The sequence below is a fragment of the Oncorhynchus masou genome, chromosome 20 (assembly GCF_036934945.1).
Source record: "Oncorhynchus masou masou isolate Uvic2021 chromosome 20, UVic_Omas_1.1, whole genome shotgun sequence".
NCBI lineage: Eukaryota > Metazoa > Chordata > Actinopteri > Salmoniformes > Salmonidae > Oncorhynchus > Oncorhynchus masou.
Window position 1 is genome coordinate 105,194 of NC_088231.1, and position 26,217 is coordinate 131,410.

General features: G+C 43.1%; 1 pseudogene; it reads right to left on the minus strand.

Moving 5' to 3' along the window:
- Window positions 1-26,217, minus strand: part of LOC135506440 (TBC1 domain family member 2A-like) — a 60,269-nt pseudogene that overhangs the window by 9,590 nt on the left and 24,462 nt on the right.

Below are 26,217 nucleotides of genomic sequence, written 5' to 3' on the forward strand. Positions count from 1 at the left end.
GTTTGGCAGAAAACTCTGGGGTGGATACTTCCTTGGGTTTGATAGTGTGTTTGGAAGATGGAAAAATTACAATTACTGTGTTATGGGCTACTTTCACCTGTGTGACTGTGTTAGTTTTGTATGGACGTGGTTGATTGTGTGTATGAAAGCTATCATTTCCAGGACTCTGGAGAAATTGATGACACTTCGGATGGAAATAAATGGACCAATCCTAAGCTCTGACCAGTGGAATACAAAATACATGGCTTGGACGTAATAGAAGAATCTGGATCCTTTCACTCGCAAGGAGACCATATTTGATGTTTAGGAAATTTAGATGTTTTCTTGTTTCAATGTATAGACTGTTTTTTCATGAAGATTAACGGGAAAATCCTGATAAGTAGAATTAAGATTCTGATGGTGGGTTAAAAACATTTGGTTTAAGGTTAGATTTGATTAATGATGGGTCTGATAAACATTTATAATAATGTTGGTTATAAGTCTATTCGTATGATAAATCTGATAAACATGTATAATAAGGTTAGTTATAAGTTTATTCATATTTTATTTTTTATGTTTGATAAAATTAGATGTAGATTTGAATGTATAATATTTCATCAAAGGGACAATTTGTTGGAGGAAATTATAGTTGAAATTATTAATTATGTATACATTTATTTTAAAAAAATTAAGTTTTAATACTATTATGTTATGGTATGAAATGTGTGGGTTCTTGGTTAAACTAGGACTGAAATTGTAGGTAAAACGAATGAATTGTCTATACCTTGCTGCTTTAAGGGAGAAGGAGGGCCTCTTTTAGACAGATTGGAATGTTTGCTTTATGAGGGGAGTAGGAGACAATCTCCAGACCTGAAGACACTATGCTATTGTGTGGATCGGAGAGCGTGTGAGAAACTGATGACGTCATTTTTATCTTCTCTCTCTTAAATGTAGTGTTCTTTGTATTTTGGGTTAGTACTCTCTTGAATTAAACGCTGTTACCTGACTTTTGAGACTGGTCTCGATCTATTTCATGCAAAAATGATAAACTTACAACTTATTATGAAATAGATAGAGTGTGAATTTGGTTTTGGCTACAAAACATATAGGAATTTAGAATTCCTCTAACAATACCCCAACCAGAAGCCATGGATTACAGGCAACATCCGCACTGAGCAAAAGGGTAGAGTTGCCGCTTTCAAGTATCCCTGAAGTTTATAATCCCGTTATGCCCTCCGACGAACCATTACATTTTTATGGCTGCAGGGGCAGTACTGAGTAGCTTGGATGAAAGGTGCCCATATCAAACGGCCTGCTCCTCAGTCATAGTTGCTAATATTTGCATATTATTATTGGATATAAAACACTCTGACATTTCTAAAACTGTTTGAATGATGTTTGTGAGTATACAGAACTCATATTAGCAGGCAAAATCCTGAGTTGAAATCAAAACAGGAAGTCAGAAATCTGAGTTTGTATGTTTTCACCAGAGTCCCCAATGAAATCCCCTTGAGATATGAATGTTGTTGCACTGCTAGGGGTTCCACTAGATGTCAACCATCAATAGAAATTATAATGAGGTTTCTATATTGTTGTGGGAGTGAATGAGAGCAGAATATATCAGATGTCCATCAAGCAGCCATTTTGTGATCGCGCTTTTTCCTCATGGTAGTCACTTGCGTTCCATTGCTCACGAAGACAAGAAGGAATACTGCGGTTGGAACTTTATTGAAGCTATATGTTAAAAACATCCTAATGATTGATTCTGTACTTAGTTTGAAATGTTTCTTCGACCGGTAATATATATTTTTGAAGTTTTTGTCAAATATAAGGCTGACCAGAATTAGCGTTTGGATATGTATTCCAAACGTGCTAACAAAAGAAGGTATTTGGACATAAATAACGGACATTTTCGAACAAAACAAACATTTATTGTGGATCTGGGATTCCTGTAGTGCTTTCTGATGTGGATCATCAAAGGTAAAGGAGCCATTTTTGCGGCTGTGGTGGTTTTACTTTTGAGCGCCGTCTCAGATTATTGCATGCATGTCTTTTTCCGTAGTTTTTTTTAAATCTGACACAGCGGTTGCATTAAGGAGAGGTATATCTATAATTCCATGTGTATAACTTGTATTATCATCTCAATTTATGATGAGTATTTCTGTTGAATGATGTGGCTATGCAAAATCACTTGATGTTTTTAGAACTAGTGAATCTAACGCGCAAATGTACACTCAGATTTTTTTTATATAAATATAAACTTTATCAAACAATACATGCATGTATTGTGTAACATGAAGTCCTATGAGTCATCTGAAGATAATTCAAGGTTAGTGATTCATTTTATCTTTATTTCTGGTTTTTGTGAATGCTATATTTTGCTGGAAAATGGCTGTGTTTATTGTGGTTTGGTGGAGACCTAACATAATCGTTTGTAGTGCTTTCGCTGAAAAGCCTATTTGAAATCGGACACTTTGGTGGGATTAACAACGGGAATAGCTGTAAAATGATATAAGACACGTGTATGTTTTAGGAATTGTAATTATGATATTTCTGTGGTTTGAATTTGGCGCCCTCTATTTTCACTGGTAGTTGTCATATCGATCCCGGTATCGGGATTGCAGCAGTAACAGGTTTTTAAATAGGCAAATTGCCAATACAGGACTAAGATTTTATCGTACAACACCGGCTCTGACGCTCGTCGGATGTGGCAGGACTTGCAAACTATTACAGACTACAAAGGGAAGCACAGCCACGAGCTGCCCAGTGACACGAGCTTACCAGACGAGCTAAATTAATGCTATGCTCGCTTCGAGGCAAGTAACACTGAAGCATGCATGAGAGCATCAGCTGTTCCCGGACAACTGTGTGATCACGCTTGCTGTAGCCCATTTGAGTAAGACCTTAAAGGTCAACATTCACAAGGCCGCAGGGCCAGACGGAATATCAGGACGTGTACTCCGAGCATGCGCTGACCAACTAGCAAGTGTCTTCACTGACATTTTCTATCCCTGACTGAGTCTGTAATACCAACATGTTTCAAGCAGACCACCATAGTCCCTGCGCCCAAGAACACTAAGGTAACCTGCCTAAATGACTACAGACCAGTAGTACTCACGTCTGTAGCCATGAAGTGCTTCAAAAGGCTGGTCATGGCTCACATCAACACCATTGTCCCGGAAACACTAGAACCACCCCAATTTGCATTCCGCCCTAAGAGATCCACAGATGATGCAATCTCTATTGCACTCCAAACTGCCCTTGCCCACCTGGACAAAAGAAACACCTATGTAAGAATACTATTCATTGATTACAGCTCAGCTTTCAACACCATGATGCCCTCAAAGCTCATCACTAAGCAAAGGACACTGGAAATAAACACCTCCCTCTGCAACTGGATCCTGGGCTTCCTGATGGGCCGGCTCCAGGTGGTAAGGGTAGGTAACAACACATCCACCACGCTGATCCTCAACATGGGAGCCCCTCAGATTTGCGTGCCCAGTCCCCTCCTGTACTCCCTGTTCACTCATGACTGCATGGCCAGGCACGACTCCAACACCATCATCAAGTTTGCCGATGACACAACAGTGTAAAGCCTGATCACCAACAACGATGAGACAGCCTTACAGGGAGGAGGTCAGAGACCTGACCATGTGGTGCAAGGACAACAACCTCTCCCTCAACATGATCAAGACAAAGGAGAGGATTGTGGACTACAGGAAAAGGAGTACCAAGCTCGCCCCCATTCTCATCGACAGGGCTGCAGTGGAGCAAGTTGAGAGCTTCAAGTAAGACAGTCGTGAAGAGGGCACGACAAGATTTGTCATGAGACTGAAAAGATTTGGCGTGGGTCCTCAGATCCTCAAAAGGTTCTACAGCTTCACCATCAAGAGCATCCTGACTGTTTGCTTCACTGCCTGGTATGGCAACTGCTCGGCCCCTGACCGCAAGGCACTATACAGGGTAGTGCGTACGGCCCAGTACATGCCATCCAGGAACTCTACACCAGGCAGTGTCAGAGGAAGGCCATAAAAATTGTCAAAGACTCCAGCCACCCTAATCATGGACTGTTCTCTCTGCTACCACATGGCAAGCGGTACAGGAATGCCAAGTCTAGGTCCAAAAGGCTTCTTAACAGCTTTTACCCCCTGCTGAACAGCCAATCAAAGGGCTACCCAGACCCCTCTTTTACGTTGCTGCTACTCTCTGTTTATTATTTATGCATAGTCATTTTAACTCTACCTACATGTACATATTACCTCAATTACCTTGACTAATCGGTGCCCCCGCACATTGACTCTGTAAACGTAGGTAGAGTGACCCTGTATATATCCTCACAATTGTTATTTTACTTCTGCTGTTAAATATTTGTTACTTTTATTTTCTATTTTTTACTTAACACTTTTTTTCTTCACTTCTTAAAGCATTGTTGGTTAAAGACTTGTAAGTAAGCATTTCACTGGAAGGTCTACACCTGTTTTATTCGGCACATGTGACAAATAAAATTTGATTTGATTTGAAAAGAAGTCATGACAGGCCTGAAGGAATTAATACATTTGTGGGTAAAATGTCCTAATGTTGACAAAACAAAATACGCTACACAAGGGTTAATCATTTTTTGGTCTGTGAAATTGATTGTGATAATTGCTGTGGAAACACCTTTATGTGCAAATATTGATATAATAACCGTCATAGCGAAGTAAGCGTAGAGTCACGCGTTTATATGTAACATTGTTTGTAGGCTTACCATCACCATGTGGAAAAGCATCAAGAGTGTCACGGCTTTCGTTGTGGGAAGGAGGAGCGGACCAAAATACAGCGTAGTTGTGATTAATTTTATTTAATAAGGAAACTATGCACGATGAAACTAGCAAAATAACAAACGTACGAAAACCAAAAACAGCCCTATCTTTTAATAAAAATAATTTATTACCTTCAATACCATTCATTCTTCACAACTCATAATTTTCATACATACTCCAATAATGGTATTTTAATTTAACTATACAACAACCCCAAACAAAACCTCAGGGGAGCATCTTCCCTCCCCGTCACCCTACAAACTACCTTTCCCTATCTCCCCGTCCCCTAATCTATCCCCTTACAAATCTAAATAACACCCAGCCCTAAACCCCCCTTCCACCTCTCCCGAGCAGCATGCTGCCCCCACTTCCTCTCCTCCCTCTTCATCCTTCCCCTCAAATCTCCTTCCACCCTCCTCACTATCCCTTCCACCCCCCAATCTCTCCCTGTCTTCACCATGTTCTGCCTGGCTTCCCACAGCCCCCTTTTAAAGAGACTCATGAGAAGCCAGAGCAGAAACCTGTCCCTATCTGTCCCTCTCGCTCTCCCTACACCTCTCTCTAACCTGGCCCACGTCAATACAACCCCCCCCTTACCAAACCTTACCAAAACACCCGTGCCCTAGCCCATACTACTCCGGCAAAGGCACAGTCCCAAAAGACATGGCGCACAGTCTCCTCCCTGCCACAAGAGGATCTTGGACAGGTGGGGGATTGCACCAAACTATACCGGTACATGATGGAACGTACCGGCAAGCACTTATGGAGGCCCAACCAATTAAGGTCCTTGAGCCTGTTGTCCAGACCCCGCGCCTGCACCCCTCCCAGACCACTTCCGAGATGCCCACTACAGGCGCCGGACTCCCTGCCTTTCTGACCTCCTCGTACAGGTGCCTGTGATCTAAACCTACTCGGGCAACTTCAACCTCAGGGTGCGCACGCAGCCACTTGGCCGCATGACCAAAGTGCCACGGCAGCTGTTCCGCCCGAGGACCCGTGTTAGACCACACCATTACGCTTCTCGCCTGATACGAGAAGAACACCCGCAGGAGGTAACCGGACGGGTGTATCACTGGATGAGCAAGCTCCGTTAACAAGAAAGAAACAAAAATTGCGTCCAGCTTGAGGGGGAAATGTGGTACCCCCCTACCTCCCTCCCCGATGGGACAGAGCATGCGTGCCCTGGCGACCCACTCGCACCTGCCACTCCACATGAACTGAAACACAAGCCTCTAGAGGCCTCCTCAGACAAGCCGGCAATGGGTAGATGTACGCCAAATACAAAAGAGATGGCAACACATCCACCTTTAGGACCAGGACTTTGCCCATAAAAGACCTAGCCTTCCACATTGCTAGCTTCCTCTGTACCACTGCGATACACATGTTCCAGTTTAGCGTCGCTGAGCCGGAGGTCTCAAAATGGACCCCGAGAATCCTCAGGGCCCCCTCACAGAGAGATAACCCCCCGGGCACATCCGTTCTACCACGCCGTCTTCCGAAAAACTTGACGGAAGACTTTGTATGGTTCAGAACCGCTCCCGACGCTCGGGTGAAATCGCCAAAGATGGCAAGGGACCTTGTCAGGCACGAGTCCTTGCACAGCAGCAAGGAAGTGTCGTCGGCGTACTGCGCATTCTTAACACGCAGCCCACCACTTCCAGGGATCAACAAGCCTTCCACCCTGTGTCTGCCCTAATGGCATCCCCCAGAGGCTCCATGTACAGAACGAAGAGGAGAGCCGAGAGTGGCACCCCTGCCTGACCCCAGACCAGAGGTCAAAAACGTCACCCAAGTGACTATTTACACTAACTCGGCACCCCGCTCCGACATATAATGTACGAATCCATCCTAAGAACTTCTCCCCAAATCCTAATCGACCTAACACTCTGAATAAAAAGGATCTATTCACGCGATCAAAGGCTTTCGCCTGATCTAGCGCTGCTACCATTAAAGGCAGTCCTCTATCTTCAACCCAAGCGATGGAGTCCCTGATTAACTGTAGGTTCCATCTAATAGAGCGGCCCTCTACCCCGCACGTCTGATCCTCATGGACGACGAGGGAAGGGCTGTGCGCAACCGGTCTGCTAAAACCTTTGCAAGTAGCTTGTAATCTACACACAGCATGGTCAACGGCCGCCAGTTGCCAAGGTCTGTTACTTCCCCCTTCTTATATAAAAGTGACAGCACACCAACAGCCATTGATCCCCCCGGGACCCCCGTCTCATGGATGGCCTTCAAGACTTCGAGGACCACTGGTCCAAGTATACCCCAAAACTTGAGATAAAACTCAGCCGGCAGCCCATCCATCCCAGGCACCTTCCCTTTTCCCATCCTCCTAAGAGCGCTCTCAACCTCTTCTAGTGAGATCTGGGCCTTCATCACTTCTCTAATGTCCTCCGGCAACCGCCTGGACAAGTGTTCTAAAAACACATTTCCCTGGTCTACATCCATTTCCCTTTCCTTAAATAAAACTTGGAAATGATCAGTTGTCACCCTGACCATATCCTTTGGTTCTCTAACTATACTACCATTTTCTTCCCTAACGCCATGCATTACCTTCCTACTCTGTCTGGCCCTAACCGACTTAAAGAACATAGCAGAACAAGTCTCATTGTGTTCTAGAAAGCCAATAGCTCCCTTCCGCTCCTGCAACTCCCTGAGCTGCGCCTTTAGGGTTGCGAATCCCTCCCAGTCAAACGACCCGCCGAGGTTGCCTGCCTCGTACTCAAGTTCAATTAACCTTTGGATACGATCCACCTCCCTCCTCTCCTCCCTTTTTTTCCTCTTGCAATACCCTATTATAAAAGCCCTAATTCTCACCTTAACTAATTCCCACCACTCTAACACCCCCTCGCACATGGACCGGAGGCCTTCAAGCCTCCAAAAGAAACCAAAAAACCCGTCAACAAAAGCCTGCTCCTCCTGCACATCCCGATCTAACTTCAAGTACCCCCTACCAAAGAGGCAGACTGGCGACCCCACCTGCAGGAGCACCCCGTCGTAATCCGAAAAGAAAACAGGCAACAGGCGCCCAGACAACTTACTCAAAGACCTGGGTACAAAAATATAGTCGAGCCTCCGCGCAACCCCCCTGGAGTTGCGCCATGTAGGACCGGCCATTTTCGTGTGCAGGCCACCATCAACCAGACCACGGCAAGCCATTAGCCCGGTGATGGCGCCTGCACTGCTATCCCCCCCTATTCCTAAATCTGTATTAAAGTCCCCCCCTATCACTAATTTATTATTTGTGACACACAGGGGCGTCAGACAGTCCACCATCTCCCTCCTGTCTGCCACCACTAATCTAAATTTACAATCCCTTATCGTGACATCCACCCATATAACCCTCCCCTGCATCACCACAAAAGAACCTTCCACTTTTACCTCCCTGTGCCCACACAAAATCCCTACCCCCGATGAGTGCACCCCCCCCCCCCAATACCCCAAACCGACTCCCCCTTGTCCCACTCCCTCTTAAACCTACTAACATCCCCTCCATCCCTCAGGTGAACCTCCTGTAAAAAACAAAAATCAAACCCCACACCCTCCAAATAACTAAAAACCGCCCTCCTCTTAACAAAATCTCTTAAACCCCTTACATTTAAACTAACAAAAGTAAAATTAGACCCCATTAAAGAATAAAATAAAAACATGTAATACACTCAAATTCTAAACCCAGACAGAAAAAAAACAAAAACAGGAGACTCACCCGATGCTCCCCTGCTCCATATCTACCGGTGATAACACCATCCTGGGTCTACCCCCACAATCCTCCCCCTCCCCAGTGCTGCAGCTTGATTGGAAAAAAAATCGGGGAGGCTGAGTCCCCAAACAAAAAACTCCCCACCTCCTCCTGTACCCAGTCCTAAGTCTTGTTAGGTGTGTCCCCACCCAACAGAAGTTGAAGGCCTGGGGAAACCAGCAGCAACCCAGAAGTTTCTCCCACCCCCATCACTCTCTTGGCCATCCCCTCCCTCTCACTGTCGGCCAATCGCACCCTCCTCTTCATTCTCTTCTTTGGTGATGGTGGCAGTGGAGAGATACCACCCTCCCCCCGCCAGCTCCTCCATCATACCCCTCATCTCTTTCACCAGGGCACTTTCCCCCCAGTCCACTTGCTCTTCCACCGTCTCCTTCCCCAACACTCCTCCCTCGCTTTCTTCTCTCTCATGCTCCTCCACTCGGTTGCCTTCTTCCGCCACTTTTCCTGTTTCTCCTACTCCCGTGCCTTCCGTTTCCTTCTCTCTTCCATCCGCCGCTTCTTGCTCCTCCTCCTTCCTTGCGGCCTTCCCCTCTGGACCTGTACTCTGGTCATGAGGCGTGCTTCCTTCCCCTCCTCTTCTTCCCCCATCCCCCGCTCCTGCTCCAACCCCAGCCGCAGACGCATATGACCTCTGACGAGCCGGGCACCCCCGCCACAGGTGTGCTGACGAGCCACATCCTTTGCACGTTTTAGGCTTGTCACAATCCCTCGCCTCGTGTTCCTCAGATCCACAAAATCTGCATTTTCTCGTGCTGCAGGAGGCGAAAATGTGGCCGTAGGCCATACAGCGCCTGCAAAATGGGGGCTGATGTGCATAAAACAACGTCCCCCTGTCAGCCCCTAGGGAGAACATAGCAGGAGGATGGAGGTAGCCACCATGTCCCTTTGGGTCCTCCCTGAGGAGGGCCTGGAAGCCTCTCCTCCCATTCCAAAACCCAAGGGAGTCTTTGAGGTGCCTTGCTGAGGAGACGTTATCCATGTATCTCCCCAGAAAGGCCCTCACCTCTTCATCCTTAACGTATGGGTTGTAAATGTTGACAGTTACAACCCTAAAGTTGTTCTTCGCCAGGCTTGTAATTTCATAGTGGCTCATCGGCCTCTCACCTCCCACTGCTCTTGCCCTTCTCAGGATATCATCGTGTTTCTCCTCTGTATATAGTGCCACGTCGTATGCTCCCTCCAACGAGTTGCCTTGGAAACAAAACACGTCCTTCACCGTCAGCTTTAGAATCCCCATCAATATTATCCTTCCAAAAGTTTCCCGTCCTAAAGGCTCCAACTCCTTTTCCTTCCAAGCAAACCGAATCGTGTTGGCCAGCCCAATCCCAGGGACCGACCGTGTTGATGTATTTTGCACCATCTCCGCAAGGAGAATGGCGCTCGTTCTCTTCTCTTCCAAAACAAGGAAAAAAGAAAAACCAAAGCGACTGAGCCTATCTGGTGCAAACTAACACAGAGACAGGAACAATCACCCACAAACACACAGTGAAACCCAGGCTACCTAAATATGGTTCCCAATCAGAGACAATGACTAACACCTGCCTCTGATTGAGAACCATATCAGGCCAGACATAGAAATAGACAAACAAGACATCCAACATAGAATGCCCACTCAGATCACGCCCTGACCAACCAAAACATAGAAACATACAAATAAACTATGGTCAGGGTGTGACAAAGAGTATATAGGCAGATGAAATAAGTTATGAACTTCACATGGTGGTTAAGTGCACATAATCATGCACATTTCCAATAAATATATATATTTTTTTAAGCTGATGACATGATCGTTGCTTGGCTGCCAATTATTAGATAAAATGATCTTTCGCTTACATATATTGTACTGTTCTAACTCTAAGCTGTACTCCCAAGGAGTACATGTTGAGTTAAACAGTTAGCTAAACTCTTACCAGCACTTATGCCCTTCAAGGAATAGGCAGGTGTTGTCTTTTGACAGGTTTAATGCAGAAAAGTGTGAAACTGCAAATACATATAACAATCTATGCACAGCAAATCAACAAACAAAGTTCACTTTTAAGCTAAGCTAGACTGAGCGAATGAAACTAATCACAGTGCTAATACCTGTAATGGCTATGCTAGATGTCCATTAAATTATTTTGAATGACGGCCATGCTACAATTGCTAGCGATTTCCAAACACATACAAAAGTTGTATGGAGTTACACATTTCTCAAAATAATGATACACATGTACAGATAATATTATAATTATGTTTACTTGCTGATATAGTGCCACTATAAGGGCCAAAAAAAACTAAGGGATGGAAATGGATAAATAGCAGTTAGCCTGAACACTGCAAGGTATTGTGTACAACTGAGTTCACTGTCACATTCTTCTTGTATGGTAAAAACAGGAAGTGAAATGATGACAACCAAAACTAGGTGGGGAAAAACTGAAATGAATCTATTAAAAGGTTCAAATACATTCCCCACCTGGCATCTTTTAAGATACCACTTCTAACATATTTACATAAACTTTTCTTCAGGGAACAAGAGAAGGACGATATCTGAGATGGGTGTTGAGAAGGTCTTGGAGACATTGTGTCGGGTTACTTTAAATTCCACCTTCCTGACCATTCCATCTTTTACACAATTACTCCCATTGGCCATTCATTATTTCTTGCCTGATTGTCCATCAATAGAACAATGTCTCCTTCCTTGAGGTTGGGTCGCTTGCTTTCTGATGGCTTTGTAGCGTGTTGAGGTATTCATTGCACCATCTGGCCCAGAATGTGTCCACCAGTACCTGAACTCTTTCACAGTTGCTCAAACAGGTTTCTATTTCTTTTTTTTCTTTTTACATGTACATTCTACAGTACAGACTGTTGGTCACAGATACCTTGTTGGTCACAGATACCTGTATCTGTTGGTCACAGATACCTTGAAAAAATACCTTTAAAAAAAGTTGGGGGCGTGGATCAGAAAACCAGTTAGTATCTGAGCAGCCTGACATCTCCTTTGCATAGAATTGATCAGGCTGTTGATTGTGGCCTGTAGAATGTTGTCCCACTCCTCTTCAATGGTTGTGCAAAGTTGCTGGATATTGGTGGAAACTGGAACACACTGTCGTACAAGTTGATCCATAGTATCCCAAACATGCTCAATGGGTGATTGTCTGATGAGTATGCAGGCCATGGAAGAATTCTGACATTTTTAGCTTCCAGGAATTGTGAACAAATCCTTGCGACATGGGGCCGTGCATTATCATGATGAAACATGAGGTGATGGTGGCCAATGAATGGCACAACAATGGGGCTCAGGATCTCGTCACAATATCTCTGCGCATTCAAATTGCCATCGATAAAATGCAGACGATATTGCCACTTAAATTTGCCACATCTTCACTTTGAGCCTACTAGAAAGTGTGTGCCCTCATGCCTGGGAGAAGCTAAAGTCATTCCACTTCCCAAGAATAGTAAAGGCCACTTTACTGTCTCAAATAGCCGACCAATCAGCCCGTTACCAACCCTTTGTGTTTGTGTTTGATCAGATACAATGCTATTTCACTGTAAACAAATTGACAACAGACTTTCAGCACGCTTATAGGAAAGGACACTCAACAAGCACAGCACTTACACAAATGTCTGATGATTGGCTAAGAGAAATTCATTAGAAAATGATTGTGGGGGCTGTCTTGTTAGACTTCAGTGCAGCTTTTGAAATTATTGATCATAGTCTGCTGCTGGAAAACGTATGTGTTATGGCTTTACACCCCCTGGTATAATAATGTGGATAAAGATTTGCTTGTCTAACAGAACACAGAGGTTGTTCTTTAATGGAAGCCTCTCAAACATAATTCAGGTACAATTAGGAAATCCACAGGGTAGCTGTTTAGGCCCCTTGCTTTTTGAAATTTTTACTAACGACATGCCACTGACTTTGAGAAAACCAGTGTCTATGTATGTGGAAGACTCTACACTATACATGTCAGCTACTACAAGCGACTGAACTGACTGCAACACTTAACTTCTTGCGTCGAGCAATCCCGTATCCGGGAGCATAATCATAGCCTCAAGCTCATTAGCATAACGCAACGTTAACCTCTCTGGGCAACCCGACACGCAAGCGTCCCACCTTGCCAACAATAAATGCAAATGAGCTACGCCAAATGCTAATAGCACTCGTTAAAACTCAAACGTTCATTAAAACTCACATGCAACAACCCGAAATACCAGAAGGGGACGTAAAACAAAAGAATTAGCGTAGCCGGCGCTACACAAAACGCAGAAATAAAATATAAAACATTCATTACCTTTGACGAGCTTCTTTGTTGGCACTCCTATATGTCCCATAAACATCACAATTGGGTCTTTTTTTCGATTACATCGGTCCTTGTATACCCAAAATGTCCATTTATGAAGACCGTCAGATCCAGGAAAAACACAGTTTTTAAACGCAACTTTATTTTTTTAAATTAAAAAAGTTGCCTATAAACTTTGACAAAACACTTCAAACTACTTCTGTAATCCAACTTTAGGTATTAGTAAACGTTAATAAACTATCAAATTGATCACGGAGCGATCTGTATTCAATAGCAACAAGTCTGGAAAACGTAGTCCACTTTTCGGCTTCCATTTTTTCCAGCTGTGGACCTGAAGACCGGATGTGCCTATAACTCATCTGACCAAGGATTTAGTTCCATCGAAATCACAACACTGGCGACATCGTGTGGAAGCTGTAGGAACTGTAATCCCATCCTTAAGTATTGGAAGTATCCTTCCAATAGACAATACATAGACTGGCGGATTGATTTTTTCTCCGTTGATTTTGTGATCAGGTTTTCTTGCGATTTTGACCACGGAACTCGTTCTGTTATAGTCACAGACACCATTGAACCAGTTCTAGAAACTTCAGAGTGTTTTCTATGCACACATACTAATCATATGCATATACAATATTCCTGGCATGAGTAGCAGGACGTTGAAATGTTGAGCGATTTTTAACAGAATGTTGAAAAAAGTAGCCCGATCTCTAACAGGTTTGAACTATTCATGAAAATCGCAAATGAAATGAAATAAATATATTGGCTCACAAGCTTAGCCTTTTGTTAACAACACTGTCATCTCAGATTTTCAAAATATGCTTTTCAAACATAGCTACACAAGCAATTGTGTAAGAGTATTGATATCTAGCATGGCATTAAGCCAAGCATTCAGCAGGCAACATTTTCACAAAAACAAGAAAAGCATTCAAATAAAATCATTTACCTTTGAAGAACTTCGGGATGTTTTCAATGAGGAGACTCAGTTAGATAGCAAATGTTCAGTTTTTCCAAAAAGATTATTTGTGTAGGAGAAATCGTTCCGTTTTGTTCATCACGTTTGGCTAAGAAAAAAAACTGAAAATTAATTCAGTACAACGCCAAACTTTTTTCCAAATTAACTCCATAATATTGACAGAAACATGGCAAACGTTGTTTAGAATCAATCCTCAAGGTGTTTTTCACATATCTATTAGATGATAAGTCATTTGTTTGGTTTCTCCTCTGAAGCAAATGGAAAAATGCACGCAGCTGGGGATTACGCAATAATTGCAACGGAGGACACCAAGCGAGCACCTGGTAAATGTAGTCTCTTATGGTCAATCTTCCAATGATATGACTAAATACATCACAATGCAGCAGACACCTTGGGGAAACGACAGAAAGTGTAGGCTCATTCCTTGCGCATTCACAGCCATATAAGGAGACATTGGAACACAGCGCCTCCAAAATCTGGGGCATTTCCTGTTTGAAATTTCATCTTGGTTTCGCCTGTAGCATCAGTTCTGTGGCACTCACAGATAATATCTTTGCAGTTTTGGAAACGTCAGAGTGTTTTCTTTCCAAAGCTGTCAATTATATGCATAGTCGAGCATCTTTCGTGACAAAATATCTTGTTTACAACGGGAATGTTTTTTTATCCAAAAATTAAAAGAGCGCCCCTACATCGAAGAAGTTAACAAAGAGTTGCAGTTAGTGTCAGAGTGGATGGCAAGGAATAAGTTAGCCATAAATATTTCTAAAGCTAAAAGCATTGTATTTGGGACAACACATTCACTAAACCCTAAATCTCAACTAAATATTGTAATAGATAATGTGGAAATTGAGCAAGTTGCGATTACTAAACTGCTTGGAGTAACCCTGGATTGGCCACGGGCTGAGAACGCACCCTTGTGGGCCCCAGTGTTGAGGATCAGCGGGGTGGAGATGTTTCCTACCCTCACCACCTGGGGGCGGCCCGTCAGAAAGTCCAGGACCCAGTTGCACAGGGCGGGCCGAGACCTAGGGTCTCGAGCTTAATGACAAGTTTGGAGGGAACTATCCGCAAACTTGTCATGGGGTCTCGACCCCGCCCTGTGCAACTGGGTCCTGGACTTTCTGACGGGCCGTTCCCAGATTCAAAAACCATGTGCACATCTAAAATTTTGCAACCTGTATTGGCGCCGCGGTCAACATTTGGTCCTCAAGTAAAAAAACGTTAGAAACAGTGTTGTTACCAATTTTTCAATTTTATAAAGGGCAAACAAGTTACCTCCTCCCTACCTTCTCCCCCTTCTACTTGACCACTCCATTTTTGTGCAAATGCTGAAATCAGTTGGTTGTAATTTTGGATATAGAAAACATTGCCATATACTGTATGTTTGTTAACTGCACATAACAGACATAACTCCAGCTTTCCTATAATACCATTAAAGATAATTCATTTCTTATTGTTTCAAATACTTGTCTTATATTATTTCCAATGTACCTTCCATGTAAGGAAACCTGTCTGATCAGGATGAATAATATCTGCCAGTTTTTTTTATATCTATTGTGCTATGCGTTTTGCTAGGATTTTTTTTAGGAGTGATTCAAATATGATAATAGTAGATCTTCGAGTAGATAAAAAATTGTATAACGTTCAACTGGTATGCCATTCAGCCCTGGAGTTTTCCCTGGCCTAAAGGCTTTAATTGCATCAAGTTCCACCTCTGCAATTTAGCCCTCACTGTCACGTCCTGAACATAGAGAGCCCTTATTTCCCTATGCCTGCTCCTCGCACTCTCCCTCGAGTGCGCCTTCCCAGTCAGGTATGTCCTGTGTCTGCTCCCTGCACTCGCCCTGAAGTGCCTGTCACCAGTCCGGTGCCATCTGTGCCGGCCCCACGCATCAGGCCTCCAGTGTGCTTCCTCAGTCCAGAGCTTCAGGCGACGGTCCCCGGTCCGGAGCCTCTGGCGACGGTCCCCGGTCCGGAGCCTCCATAGGAAGGCTCTAAGGCAGGAGCCTTCCTATGTGCCGATGTCCAGTCCAAACACGGCGTCCAGTCCAGCTCCATGGCAGGAACCCTCCTCTGCGCGGATGCCCAGTCCTGACATGGCGTCCAGTCCCGTTCCATGGCAGGAGTCTTCCTCTGCACCAATGACTAGGCCAGGGCCGGCGTCCAGTCCCGCTCCATGGCAGGAGCCTTCCTCAGCATCTAGGTCCAGTCCAGGCACTGTGTTCAGCCTGGGTCCATGGCTGAATCCGCGGGATGATCGGGTTCTCCGGCCCACACCAGAGCCGCCACCAAAGATGGTGGATCCGCGAGCTGAGCGTGTTCTTTGTCCCTCACCACAGAGCCTCCCCCGATGCGGCAGATCCGCGGGATGAGTGGGTACTTCGCCCCGTACCAGAGCCGCCACCGAAACTAGACACCCTCCCTAACCCTCCCTTTTGGTTTAAGGTTTTGCAGCCAGAGTCCGGGGGGGGGGGGGGTACTGTCACATCCTGACCATAGAGAGACCTTGTTTTCTATGGTAGAGTAGGTCAGGGCGTGACTGGGGGTTAAGTCTAGTTTATTATTTCTAAGTGGGGTTCTAGTATTGTTTTTCTATGTTGGTGATTTTGCATGATTCCCAATTAGAGGCAGCTGGTAATCGTTGTCTCTAATTGGGGATCATATTTAAGTAGCATTTTTCTCTTGTGTTTTGTGGGATATTGTTTAGGTGTAGTTCTATGTTAGCACTCCATTGTCGTCATGTTTCATTCTTTCTTTATTGTTTTGATATATGGTTCACTTACTTTATATAAATAAAAATGTGGAACCCAGATCACGCTGCACGTTGGTCCGAGTATGTTTCAAAAGATTGTGACACTCACACAAGTGTTTCTGTACAACTGTTAATTTTACACTATTATTCAGGAAATCATTACTTACAGTTAACTTCAGTTAGTGGAAATGGAGGAGACTGAAAAGAGAACATACGCATAAAGTACTTTGCTTCCTCCTTCAAAATATGAATTGGTGAATCATGGATGACTGTAGGTTTCTGTAAATAATGTTTGGTAGCATTTATATGTTGAAGATTCAACAATAATTGGTTTATTTTTCACAATTTTCCATCCAATTAGCTCTATTTTGTATAATACATTATACTTGATCGTTCCAAATAAGTTAGTCATTTTATTTTTCTTATTCCTCTAACTTATTATGTGCCTCTATGATATCGTTTTTATTGCTATCCATCTGTACTGCTATTTCTTGTATTTCCTTTGTTTATATGAACTCTTTTGACAAAAATGTTTTTTGTTTGAAAGAATATTGAATTGCATGACCTCTAAAAGGCACATTTAAAAGTGTCCCACACAATAATCTGCTGTACATAAAGTGCATTCGGAAAGTATTCAGACCCCTTGACTTTTTCTACATTTTGTTACATTGATTAAATTAAATGTTTTCCTCATTAAACACTGTACTCCATAATGACAGTGGAAACAGTTTTTTACAGTTGAAGTCGAAAGTTTACATACACCTTAGACAAATACATTTAAACTCAGTTTTTCACAATTCCTGACATTTAAGCCTAGTTAAAATGCCCTATCTTAGGTCAGTTAGGATCACCACTTTATTTTAAGAATGTGAAATGTCAGAATAACAGCTGTTATTTCTTTGATCACATTCCCAGTGGGTCAGAAGTTTGCATACACTCAAATAGTGTTTGGTAGCATTGCCTTTAATTGTTTATCTGGCTCAAGCATTTTGTGTAGCCTTCCAAAAACTTCCCACAATAAGTTGGGTGAATTTTGGCCCATTCCTCCTGACAGAGCTGGTGTAACTGAGTCAGGTTTGTAGGCCTCCTTGCTCACACACACTATTCCTGGTCTAACCACAAATGTTCTATAGGATTGAGGTCAGGGCTTTGTGATGGCCACTCCAATACCTTGACTTTGTTGTCCTTAAGCCATTTTGCAACAACTTTGGAAGTATTTTATTTAACTAGGCAAGTCAGTTAAGAACGAATTCTTATTTTCAATGACGGCCTAGGAACAGTGTTCAGGGGCAGAACTGCCTGTTCAGGCATATGTTAACTGCCTGTTCAGGGGCAGAACGACAGATTTGTACCTTGCCGCCCCGAAGTATGAGTATGTATGAGCCTCATTGTCCATTTGGAAGACCCATTTGTGACCAAGCTTTAACTTCCTGACTGGTGTCTTGAGATGTTGCTGAAATATATCCACATAATTTTCCTACCATCTATTTTGTGAAGTGCACCAGTCCCTCCTGCAGCAAAGCACCCCCCACAACATGATGCTTCCACCCCTGTGCTTCACAGTTGGGATGGTGTTTGTCGGCTTGCAAGCCTCCCCCTTTTTCCTCCAAACATAACGATGGTCATCATGGCCAAACAGTTCTATTTTTGTTTCAACAGTCCAGAGGACATTTCTCCAAAAAGTACCATCTTTGTCCCCATGTGCAGTTGCAAACCCTAGTCTGGCTTTTCTATGGCGGTTTTGAAGCAGTGGCTTCTTCCTTGCTGAGCGGCCTTTCAGGTTATGTCGACATAGGACTTGTTTTGTTGTGGATAGATACTTTTGTACATGTTTCCTTCAGCATCTTCACAAGGTCTTTTGCTATTGTTCTGGGATTGATTTGCACTTTTTGCACCAAAGTACGTTCATCTCTACGAGACAGAACGCGTCTCCTTCCTGAGCGGTATGACGGCTGAGTGGTCCCATGGTGTTTATACTTGCATACAATTGTTTGTACAGATGAACGTGGTAACTTCAGGCATTTGGATATTGCTCCCAAGGATGAACCAGACCACAATTTTTTCTGACTCCTTGGCTGATTTCAGTTGATTTTCCCATGATGAGGCAAAGAGGCACTGAGTTTGAAGGTAGACCTTGAAATACATCCACAGGTTTTCCTCCCATTCACTCAAATTTTGTCAATTAGCCTATCAAAAGCTTTTAAAGCCATGACATCATTTTCTGAACATTTCCAAGCTGTTTAAAGGCACAGACAACTTTGTATGTAAACTTCTGACCCACCGGATTTGTTATACAGTGAGTTAAAAGTGAAATAATCTGTCTGCAAACAATTGTTGGAAAAATTGTGTCATGCACAAAGTAGATGTCCTAACCGACTTTCCAAAACTATAGTGTGTTAACAAGAAATGTGTGGTATGGTTGAAAAATGTATATTATTGACTCCAACCCAAGCTTGTAGCGTCATACCCAAGAAGACTGTAGTTGCTGCCAAAGGTGCTTCAAAAATGTACTGAGTAAAGGGTCTGAATACTTACGTAAATGTGACATTTCAGTTTCATTTTTTTTGCAACAATGTCTAAAAACGTGTTTTTGCTTTGTCATTATGGGGTATTGTGTGTAGATTGATGAGGGGAAAAAACTATTTAATACATTTTAGAATAAGGCTGAATACTTTTTGAATGCACTGTATGTTATTCTTAGGGCTAGGAGTCCCACTAGCTGGACAACATCCGGTGAAACTGGAGGGGCGCAATTCAAATAAATAATCATACAAATTGTGGATATTAAATATTTAGGTACATACAAGTATCTTATTTCAGTTGAAAGCTTAAATTAATGTTAATCTAACTGCACTGTCCAATTTAGCTATTACAGTGAAAGCATGCAATGTGATTGATTGAGGAAAGGTGCCTCTTATCAAAATATTTATACACTGGCACAGGTTTCACAAATTCACAAATAGCAATTAAATATTCAATTTCTTTTTGAAAATCCTCCTCTAATTTGTCATCCAAATGGTCCCAGCTATAACATGTAGTGTCGTTTTGTTAGATAAAATCCTTCTTTATATCCCAAAAAGTCAGTTTAGTTGTCGCCATCGATTTGAGTAATCCACTCGTTCAACATGCTGAGAAAGGAATCTGAAAATCTACCCCTAAATTTTGTTTCAACAAGTCAAAATATGTTTCTATTTACTCCTCAGATATCCTAAAATGTAATCAAACTATAATATTTCTTACAGAAAGAAGTATGTTCAATAGGAAACCAATTTTAGCACGTGCGTCTGGTCTTTATCGCGCACCCAAATATGAATTTCCAAGACTGTCCCTGTACTAAAACGGATCATTCATATTAGTTTTGAACATAGACTGCTGACACCCTGTGTAAGCCAAAGGAATTGCATCCTGGGAGCTAGAATTCAGTATGCCCCTATACTTTCCATTGTAAGCGCAAGGTCACTCAAAAAAGAAAATCTTTGGATTTTCTCTTGCCATACCTATTGTGTTATAGTCTCCTACATTATTTTAACATTTCAACTCATTCCAAAACAAAGAGAATCCCTTGAATAAGTAGGTGTTTCCAAACTTTTGACTGGTACTGGAGACTAATTAGCCAAATAAATGTATCATCCAATATTTAAAATGATCCACCTTCCTTTCGGATCTGTTTTGACAGTTTATACATTCGGATCGAATTTGTTATTAATTAATATCAACAGGCTTCCCTTTGAGTACTCTCCAGGAGGAGTTGGGGCTGCACCAGTCTTCTAAGCCAGGAATGTGGAAGGGGTTAATATGAAGGGTGCTTCAGAAAAGACAGGAACCAAACTTGTGTGGGACACCTGGGTGACTTCATGCTAAATGTCATGTAGCTCACCCATTCCTGAAGTTATCAGTCAGAAACGTTGCACACCTACAGTTGCCCTCTTATGTTATCCATCAAAATTATCTCCAGCATCCTATCTGACTGTGTGGCTATTCTAGTACATGTGAAAGATGATACCACAACAATAAAAAACTTTCTTTCTCTTTTCTTCCACCAGATCTACTGTGTTATATTCTCCTACATTCAATTAACATTTCCACAAACTTCAGAATGTTTCCATTCAAATGATACCAAGAATATGCATATCCTTGCCTCTGGGGCTGAGCTACATACAGGCAGTTAGATTTGGGTATGTCTTCAGGCAGAAATTGAGAACAAAGGGATGCAGCCATAACAGGATTTAACATGTTGATAGAGATTTGGTAGAACTGATTTAAGTTTCCCTGCATTACCTCCTGCCACTAGGAGCGCCACCTCTGGGTGAGTGGTTTGCTTATTTCCTTATACAGCTGACTGAGTGTGGTCTTTGTGCCCGCATCTGATTGTGGTGGTAAATAAACAGCCACAAAAGTATAGCTGAGATCTCTCTAAGCAAGTAGTGTGGCCTGCAATTTATCACAATATACTCTACTTCAGGCGAGCAAAATGTAGAGACTTCCTTAGATTTTATGCACCAGCTGTGTGCTGGTTGTTCTAAATTGCCGGTGCAGTGTGTATCCCGCTAGAATATCCATGTCGTCATTCAGCCACGATTCCGTGAAACATAGGGCATTACAGTTTTTGATGTCCCGTTGGTAGGATATTCGTGATCGTACCTCGTCTAGTTTATTGTCCAATGATTGCACGTTGGAGAGTAATATTGACGGTAACGGCAGCTTTCCTACTCGCCTTCTATCCGGCTCTACTTCCTCTGCATCGCTTCCTTATTCAAATAATTGGGATGTCTGCCCTGCGGGGTGTTTGGAAAATATTGTGTGAGTCCTGCTGTTGTTGTTGAAAAAATCTTTGTCTAATCCGAGGTGAGTGATCGCTGTCCTGATATCCACAAGCTCTTTTCTGCCATAAGGTATGGTTGCAGAGACATTATGTACAAAATCATTTACAAATATTGCAAAAAAAACACATAATAGCACAATTGGTTAGGAGACCGTAAAACGGCGGCCATCTCCTCCGGCTCTGGCAAACAGTGGTGCTGTTTCCCCTTATGTGGATTTCAGCTTTAAGCGCTAAAGTGCTTTTAATGTGCACAAATGTCATCACGTAGAGCTTTTTATCCTGTCTAGGACTGTGTTCCTCACCAACAGCCAATGAAATTGCAGGGCGCCAAATACAAAGCAATAAAAATCTCATAAATCAAATTTCTCAAACAAACATTAGGCACCATTTTAAAGATAAAATTCTCGTTAATCCAGCCACAGTGTCTGATTAAAAAAAATGCTTTACAGCGAAAGCTCCACAAACGATTGTTAGGTCACCTGGTGAGAAAAACCCAGCCATTTTTCCAGCCAAAGAGAGGAGTCACAAAAAGCACAAATAGAGAAAATGACCTTTGATCTTCATCAGATGACACTCATATTACACAATACATATATGTTTTGTTTGATAAAGTTCATATTCATATGCAAAAATCTTATTTTACTTTGGCGTGTTATGTTCAGTAGTTCCAAGACATGCAGTGATATTGCAGAGCCACATGAATTCACAGAAATACTCATTATAAATGTTGATGAAAATTCAAGTGTTATGCATGGAACTTTAGATAAACTTCTCCTTAATGCAACCGCTGTGTCAGATTTCAAAAAAACTTTACAGAAAAAGCATAATCTGAGAACGGCGCTCAGAGCCCAAACCAGCCAGAGAAATATCCGCCATGTTGGGTTGTCAACATTAGTCATAAATAGCATTATAAATATTAACTTACCTTTGATGATCCTCATTAGAATGCACTCCCAGTAATCGTAGTTCCACAATAAATGCTTGTTTTGTTCGATAATGTCCATCATTTATGTTCATTTATGTCCAATAGCTTCTTTTGTTAGGGCGTTTGGTAAACAAGTCCAAAATCGCGTTCAGGTCCAGTCGGACGAAAAGTTCAAAAAGTTATATTACAGGTCGAAGAAACTTGTCAAACTAAGTATAGAATCAATCTTTAGGATGTTGTTATCATAACTGTTCAATAATGTTCCAACCGGAGAATTCCATTGTCTGTAGAAAAGCAATGGAACAAGAGATACCTCTCATGTGAAATGCGCGTGACTGAGAACGAGGCTGCTGGCAGACCTCTTAGTCAAACAGCTTCCATCCGGTCCCCCTTCACACGAGAAGCCTGAAACAACATTCTAAAGACAGTTGACTTCTAGTGGAAGCCTTAGGAAGTGCAAAAATAACACATATCCCACTGTGAATTTGATAGGGGCTGAGTTCAAAAACTACAAACCTCAGATTTCCCACTTCCTGTTTGGAATTTTGTAGGTTTTTGCCTGCCATATGAGTTCTGTTATACTCACAGACATAATTCAAACAGTTTTAGAAATGTCAGAGTTTTCTATCCAATACTAATAATAATATGCATATATTAGCATTTGGGACTGAGTAGGAGGCAGTTCACTCTGGGAACAATATTCATCCAAAAGTGAAAATGCTGCCCCCCATCCCAAAGAAGATTTATCTGTACAAATTCAGTTTGATGGAAACACACCTCTGGTGGGAAAATGTGCATATTATTTTTAGAATAGTTGCACGGAAATCTGCTGCCAAATGGATGGTAACCTAGCTTCTGAGATCACAAATAAAATAAAAATGACTGACAAGTAAATGTGTCATCACAAGGCAATTAACATAGTATATTGTTGCACTACTGCAGTTGATTTAATTGCCATCAATCAGATTGTCCTTCATTAGATCTATAGAAGAGCTTAGGGGATAACATATCTACCTGCTGTCTGTGATGGTTCTGGTGATGAAACGGAGGTACTGATAGATATCCACACTATGATGAATCTTTAGAATGTCATCTTCTGTGTATTTGAAGAGCGCCAATGCATAGCGAAATATCACCTGTAAAAATGTGATAAACTATTATGTCCATTAAGTAGTATTGTTTCTTGCTACTATGACAATAGTGAATGTGTACAGGATAGTCAAGGTAATTTGTAAAGTGACTATGCATAGATAATAAACAGTGAGTAGCAGCAGTGTAAAAACAAAGGAGGGGGGTTTCAATGTAAATAGTCCGGGTGGCCATTTTATTAATTGTTCAGCAGTCTCATGGCCTTTTAGACCTAGACTTGGTCGCTCCGGTACTGCTTGCTGTGCGTTAGCTGAGAGAACAGTCTATGATTTGGGTGACTGGAGTCATTGACAATTTTTTGGGGCCTTCCCCTGACACCGCCTAGTATATAGGTCCTGGATGTCAGGAAGCTTGACCCCAGTGAATTACATAATCCTTTTTGTTTTTTGGATATAAGTGCTTCCTTTATTACTGATAAATAAAATAAACACTTGTGTAAATGAGGGATACAAAGTATATTGAAAGCAGGTGTGGTTCCAAAGTTAATTAAGCTATTAAAACATCCCATCATGTATAAAAATGCCCAGTTGCCCATTATTTTGCCCACCATAGCTAGAAGAGATCTTAGTGACTTTGAAAGAGGGGTCTCAAAGGAGCATAGGGGGTTTAAAGTGTGTGTGTGTGTGTGTGTGTCAGTTACCAGATCTCAACCCAATTAAACACATGGGAGATTTGGGAGTGGCACCTGAGACAGTGTTTTTCACCATTATCAACAAAACACCAAATTATGGAATTTATCGTGGAAGAATGGAGTCGCATCCCTCAAATAGAGTTCCAGTTGTAGAATCTCTGCCAAGACACATTGGAACGGTTCTGATGGCTTGTGGTGACCCAATGCCATATTAAGACACTTTATGTCCGTGTTTCCTTTAGTTTGGCAGTTGCCTGTATATTTAAATTACTTATTGTCAGGACCCGGTTACGAACCTGGGTCTCCGGAGTGAGAAACAGTCACTTAACCAACTGAGCCACGAATAGTCAGCAGAACCCAGAAGATGAGGCAGACACAGCAGTACTTAAGACGGTGTATTTAATAAAGTAAAAAAGGAGAAGTCCTTAAATACAAAAATGGCAAATCCAAAAGGTGGTAGGAATAGCACAAAAAAGCCTCAAGAGATACTCAAAAACAAAAACAGAATTCCACAAGAGCATCCACCGGAATCAACAAGAATACACAGAACACTAGGGCTGGGTGCTAACATACAAACACAGAGCACAGAACTGAGGGAAACTAAGGGTTTAAATACAATCAGGGGAAACGAGGCACAGGTGCAAATAATAATGGGGAACAAGGGAAAAACATAAGGTCAAAAAGCACAATGGGGGCATCTAGTGACCAAAACCCGGAACAACCCTGGCCAAATCCTGACAGAATCCCCCCTAGGAACGGCTCCTGACGTTCCTACCAGCTCTCTCAGGGTGGAGGGCCCTGAACTGACGAATGAGGTCAGGGTCCAGGATGTCTTTGGCAGGAACCCAGGAGCGCTCCTCGGGACCGTAGCCTTCCCAGTCCACCAGATACTGCCAGGACCGCTGCACCCGGCGGGAATCCAGTATCCGATGGACGGTATAAGCCGGCTGGCCTCCATTACACGAGGCGGAGGGGAGGTCTGTCTGCCGGGACAAGGGGAGAAAAAACAACAGGTTTTAATGAAATGTGAAATGTGGGATTAATCTTAAGGGATCTGGGTAAGTGTAGGCGATAAGAAACTGGGTTAACTCTCCTGGCAACCTTGAAGGGACCGATGTATTTTTGGGACAGCTTGCGAGACTCCACCCGTAGAGGTAAGTCTCTTGTGGAGAGCCAGACTCTCTGGCCGGGGCGCAGGGTAGGCCCGGGACGGCGACGTCTGTTGGCTTGTTGTTGGTACCTCTGTGAGGAACGCATAAGATTAAGACGGGTCTTCCTCCACATAAGCCGACAGCGTCTGACGAACTTCAAGGCTGAAGGCACTCTGACTTCTGCCTCCTGGTCCGGGAACAATGGAGGAGCATAGCCAAACTGACACTCGTGCGGGGACATACCAGTGGAGGAGGAACGCAAGGTGTTGTGCGCGTATTCGGCCCAAACAATAAAGGATGACCATGTGGACGGGTTGTCACGAGTCATACATCGGAGGGTGGTTTCCAGCTCTTGATTCATCCTCTCTGTTTGGCCGTTGGACTCCGGATGGTACCCTGAAGATAGACTGGCAGAAGCCCCCATGAGTTGGCAGAAGGCCTTCCAAAACCTTGAGGCGAACTGGGGACCTCTGTCAGAAACCATATCTTGAGGAATGCCGAAGACTCGGAACACATGATTAATTACCAACTCAGCCGTTTCCTTGGCAGAAGGTAACTTAGTCAGAGGGACGAACCTGGCCGCCTTTGAAAACCTGTCGATAATGACTAGGATAGTAGTATTGCCATGGGATGGAGGAAGTCCAGTAATAAAGTCCAATGAGATATGGGACCAGGGTCTGTGGGGAACAGGTAAAGGGTGAAGGAGTCCTTGAGGGCGGAGGTGAGAAGATTTGCCCTGGCAGCACACGGGACAGGCATTGACGAAAGTGGCAACATCTTCTCTTATGGTAGGCCACCAGAACTTACGCTGGATGAACTCCAAGGTGCGACCTACGCCCGGATGACAGGTGAGGCGAGAGGAGTGCCCCCACAGAAGGACCTGAGTCCTCACTGCCTTGGGGACAAACAACCAATTGGCAGGACCTCCTTTCGGGTCCGGTTCGCTAGCTTGAGCACGTCTCACGGTATCCTCAACTTGCCACGAGA